Source organism: Symsagittifera roscoffensis, chromosome 8 (genome assembly GCF_963678635.1).
Source record: "Symsagittifera roscoffensis chromosome 8, txSymRosc1.1, whole genome shotgun sequence".
Taxonomy (NCBI): domain Eukaryota; kingdom Metazoa; phylum Xenacoelomorpha; order Acoela; family Convolutidae; genus Symsagittifera; species Symsagittifera roscoffensis.
In genome coordinates, this window is record NC_087069.1 from 50,732,259 (window position 1) to 50,738,258 (window position 6,000).

Sequence of the window (6,000 nt, forward strand, 5' to 3'; positions counted from 1 at the left end):
TGTGTTATTTATTGGTAGAAATAGGGGGAAAGGTTAATGATCGAACCCCTCCAAACCCCTACTCACCTGCTTACCTCCCCTCTTTTAGTTGGAGAGAAAAAACTTGGGGAGGGGTTGACATTGAATGGGGACGAGGGATTGGAGTGCGGTTTGAACACTTTTTGTCAGAATGGGCGAAATACATATGGTTTACATAGGAGAAAAGACATAAAATTTAGTAAATTGTTTGCAAAACTATTCGCAATTAGTTCTAAACTGAAAACAGATAAAAGTTGGTTATATTGGATAAACAGAGCCAATCGAAGATTGGAAAAGAGTAATGGGCTCTTTTTCCTTCCCCCACCTAAAAAGTTTTACGTGTAAAATTGTTGACCACATTGTCCGATTGTTATGAAAATTTACACGCGGACTAATAAAGCCACGACAAACATATTTGGTCATCATACTCAAAATCGTAAAACCACTCGTTACACTAAAAAGTTGAAGCTTGTGTGAGGTGGGGAAAAAGGAAAAAGAGCCGAGTAATGGACGCAAGCAAACATAGAAAAAAAAACATTTTTGAAAAAAAAACTTTTGAATTTCAAAGAAAAACATAGATACCCTTTAAGCTCTTTGAGTTTCTAGAACGACTATTCATTGGTATTTATTCATAACATTAACCCAATATTAGAAAACAAGATCAAAAGGTGAAGTTTTTACTCCACTGGAAAACTAAAAATTAAATTCCACCTTTCAAACTGAAAGTCGTTCACTTTTTTTGCCCCATTTCCACGTTCGTACTTGGAGAGTGGTATTTACGTAAATTTCAGTAGATGGTTTTCAATTGAACTCAAAAAGTGCATTTATACAGAAATGCATTCATAGGTGCATGAATGTGTATAAATGCACATCTGTAGATATTAGAGCACGAAGACTTTTTCCTGAAAAAAAAACAAAAAAAATCAGCAAGACCTGTATACACTTGGGGAAAAATAAAGAGCAAACTTAGGATTTTTAATCTAAAAAGCCTCCGTTTTGGACCACATATCCTCCAATTTACAGTAGAAATTTTTCATAGACCAAAAGCAAATGATCAGAGCTACCCTTTATGAAACTATCAATGATTGGTTTTCCTTGACTTACCAAAGTAATCCGAGTCGAAAATGCCAGTTTTACAGCTGCGCAATAATTTTTTCTTTTACTTCGCTTGAAACAGTAAGAAACGTCTGAACTTAGTAAAGTTTTCAAATTGATTGTTTCAATTTTCTCACTGATTTTTCAAAAAATTGTTTAATTTTTTTCAATAAGAAAATGGTTTTAAAACGGCAATTTAATCAATTTTGTGGTCTGAGTTTTTTGTCTGCAATGGATTAGAATGGAATATTTTCGCCTCCGAAATTCATAATAATCGATTAGAATTCATGGATGCAATATGTGGGACTAGACTAAAATGACAATGGCGTTACTACTCGAACAGATTTAATCATTTACTCGAATTAACTAAGCGCATTCATAATTGTTCCAAATTTAATTGAGGCAAACTAATTGATCTTATTGATTTGATACAATATTCAAATTTTAACACTTAAAATCTGATTTTATCTGCATAGAACTCATAGTGGCTCTTTTCCACTTTCCCCCACTTTTCAAAATATCGATATTTATGTTTGTTTTTCGTGTTATGACGGCTAAATGCGTGATGTTACGCTGTAAAGTATGAAAAACAAATAAGGTTTTCAAAAATGAATTTGAAAGGGGGGGGGGACTGGAAAAGAGCCCTCATAGTTTTGCCAATATTATTTTTTGAGAAAACTGTTTGAGACCAATAAGAGGACAGTCGGAACAATCAGTGTTTTGTCCTGATAAGTTTATTTTAGTTTAATTATGATCATTAGGCGATAGTGCCGCCTAGATTCACCAGCTCATTGTGTACTCTTTTTCATTCAGCTCGATATTGTCAATACGATTACTTACCAAAAGCTTTTCCATTCGGAGAGTAGAAACAGTGTCCGTTTGTTAGAACAGCGTGTTCCGAGATTATTGTGCCACCACAGTGGTTTTTGAAGTTGGCGTAATCTGGTCTGTCGTGCCATGCGGCTTTTCCTTCAATTTTGACGAAGAATTTCCGTTGATGCATTTGCGCTTCGTGACCTTTTCAAACAAAACAATCAAACAAAACACAATTAAACAAAATTTGTTAGTCGACACAATCAAACAAAATTTGGGCTCTTTTTCCTTTTCCCCGCACCTGCAAAATTTTACTAGTGAAGTTTTGTTCACTTTATCCGAATGTTACAAAAATTGGCATGCGAACTAATTAGGCCATGACAAACATTTTTGGGCTCTTTTCCAGTCCCCCCCTTTGAATTTCAATTTTAAAAAGTCTATTTAACGTTGTCATAATGCAATGAAATTTGGCGTGGTGAACAAATCGACAATTCTGAACAGATTTGTTCTTCATACTTTACAGCGTAACATCACGCATTTAGCCGTAACAACACGTAAAACAAAAATAATACTCGGTATTTTGAAGGGGGAAACTGGAAAAGAGCCCATTTTTGGTCTTCATAATTAACCTTGTAAAACCCCTCGTTACACCATAAAATTGACGCTTATGTGAGGTGGGGGGGGGGGGGGGGGGGGGGAAGGAAAAAGAGCCAAAATTTGTTAGTCAGGATCGGTAACATAAGTTTTTTGGGTCTTTTTGCTAAACCCCACCCCCCCCCCCCCCCCACCTGCAAATTTTCACATTTGAAGTTTCCGTTCACTTTGTCCGATTGCAGACTAATTAGGCCATAACAAGCATATTTGGTCTTCATAATTAACCTTGTAAAACCACTCGTTAGACCATAAAGTTCATGTTTGAGTGAGGTGGGGGGGGGGGGGGGGGAGGAAGAAGAGCCAGTTTTTTTGTGAAAGAAACTAATATACTTTTAGCAAAATTTTGTTGCAATCTTGAAATTTCTTTTTTGGGCAGCCAATTCGTTTCTTTTATTTTTAATTTCGCTTCCAGCCGAAAAGTTTTAGTCTTGAAGTGACATATTGGTATGAAAAGTTCATTCATAACAGCTAATTTTTGCAATGAATTTTCGGCTCTTTTTTCCTTTTCCCCCCACCTGCAAATTTTTACATGTAAATTTGTTGACCATATTATACGATTGTTCTGAAAAAATACATACAGATTAATAAGGCCACGACGAACATTATTGTTCTTCATTTTTAACCTCGTAAAAGCACTCATTACACTAATAAATTGAAGCTCTTGTGAGGTGGGGGGAGGGGGGGGGAGAAAAAGAGCCGAATTTTTAACCGTTCCAATACTTTCATTTTTTTTCGATGAAAAAAGGTTTTTCATCGAGTGAGTGCACACTCATCATTTCTACCCTAATTGACAGTCTTCAGTTTCTCTGGCAAAAATAACTCGATTTGATCTAATTCATGTGCAATTTTATCCATCCTCAGTTTGGGTATGTTCATGTTTGGGCTCTTTTCCAGTTCCCCCCCTTTCAAATTCAATTTTGAAAAATCTATTTAACGTTGTCATAATGCAATGAAATTTGGCGTGGTGAATAATTCGACAATTCTGTACAGATATTGAGTTAGAACCGATGTGGTAAACTCATAGAGTAATTTCGGATAGGGTACACCGTCTGCTCGTCACGCTATGTTATTTTCGGCCGGATAGATTCGTGCAACTCCTTAGTCTAATACGGATCCTAATCTTACTCTTATACTATCTAGTCTCAGGTTGTTTAACTAGTCTCTGCTAGGCTCAATAGATCTAGGGTATACTGGTTTATTGAGGCTGCTGAAGTTCTCTTGGAGAGTCCAACTAATTTCTAAGTTAAATTCAAATCTCTCTAGTGCTGAAATTACAAGTAATTTCAGCACTTACAAATAAGTGGGTTGTTAGTCAGATGGATCATGATTGGTTAATATTAAATACTTTACATTGGTAAAATATCTAATTTATCCAATCATAAAATGTAGTTTAGATCAGGTTCCACCCATCCGGGTTTTACAGAGTTTTTTAGAATAGTTTTTCTGCAATTCGAAGGATGGATGATGGACGTTGGTATTTGGCGAAAATCATATTTCTTTTCCGGTTTCTCTTGTTAGAGAAGTTCCAGGACGCTGGAATTAGGGATATCAAACGTTGTGTCTTCTTGTGACAACGACTGTGTTTCCCAGCGAAATCAATCTGATTTCAGAATGGTTTGCTATGACGGGTTTTTCTGTTTTATGTTGAGAACTTCTTTGTGTTTGACCTTGTCTGGGAATGGCATGGAGATTGTGCATGGAGGGGATGCCTGGTTACTCGGATCTGTACGTATACTTGAACATCGAGGTGGTCATTGGTCTAGTTCAATGAAGTCCTTTTCTGCGAAGTCAAGTCATACTCTAAATCCTTTGAGTTGTGATTGTGAGCGGCATATTGATTGTGGTTGGCCATTCTTTTTCGAGTGTAGTGGGGTCGTTTTGTCTTTGGATGTTCGTCCTTGGTGTTGTATGCTGATCTATATTTTGCATGATATAATTTACATTTTATAAAACTTTTATTAGTTTGATGTTTTTTAATTATGATTTTGGTTAGTTGTTTTCACAAAAGTTTTTGTTTAAGTTCGGTTATTTTGAGTAGCCACTACCCTTGAGTAGCTCTTATTAAAAAAAAGAGTGTGGTCACAAAGCGTGGAAGTAGCGCGGTGGGTTAGGCCGGCTATAGAGCATGCTCAGGACGTCCTCTTCTGGTGGGTTAGGCCAGGAGTTGGAGTATGATTGCATGCGGTGTTTGTGAGAGGTCCTGTTATGTGATAACGTTTTATGTTGGGTTTGTTGTGGTTTTTCTTATGTTTTGTTGGTTGTGTCCTTTTTTCAAAAATCAAATTGTTTGTGGTATGGGTTTGTCTTTCGACTTTTTTGTATTTTTTTATTTCTTTCTTAGACTTTATAATAGTCTTCAAAAGAATAAATTATCCAGTTTTAAACTGGGTTAATCCGGTTTGGGTACCGTTGGTTTCATTTTCTTAGTCATGCTGATATTCTATGAGTTGTGGTGTTTAGTAAGCTGCGTTGGTTAGTTTTGTTTAATATATAATTCCTTTCCAACTGGGTTAAAGGAAAGTTTGAAACGTGTTATCGTGTGTTAGAGTTGTTGAGTGTGAAAGCTTGAAACTGAAATTCATTATTTTAAACAATTCTTCGTGGGCGAGCTGTGCGAGTGTGGATAGAATTTTTGTGCGAATGAATGGAAATATCAAAAGGTTAGTACTGCATTTTCGTTTTATCAATTTATTACATAGAAATTCAAATTTACTGCTAATTGTTGGGAAAATTAAGTTATAAATTTTCATCATCATTAGATTTACTGCTTGTGGGGGAAACAATTTATAAATTAAATTACTGCATTGGTATGAAATTTATGTAATTTGTTTGGTGCAAAAAATTAATAGAGTTTTAAACAGTTTGAAGAAGTTTTCTATTTTTTATTTTTCTTGTGTATTTTTCAGATGATCGTTGGATGAAGACTAAAATTCTAAATAAGACATGTATAAAGAATGGTTAGTTTCTAATTTTAATTCAATAGTTAATAATGTGTAAAATTCATACTTACTTGTTAGTCGTCGGGGAAGAAACCGTGGGGGAAGATGTCGTGGATTAGGTCGGAAGTTGTTAGTAATTTTGCTAAGATGCGGATGATGTTTTTAGTTTGAAGCAGTGGCCAAAGCAATTGAAGTGCTTTAATGGTTGTTAGTTCTCAAGTGCCAACTGCAAACTCATAAGGTGTGTTTTGGATGAGATTATATAATTTGTGATTGAATTTAGTGTTGTGGATGAATTCTAATATGGGGATTTCTATAGGTTGAACAAATTCGTGTGGGATAAGGAAAGGTCTGGATTCTTCTGCGTTGAAGGTTTTCGCGATGGGACAAAAAATATACATTTGGGTTATGGGGTCGTAATTTCGAAGAATACCATGAAGGTTAGTATCTTTAATGCAATATGTGAAGTTAAGAAAAAATG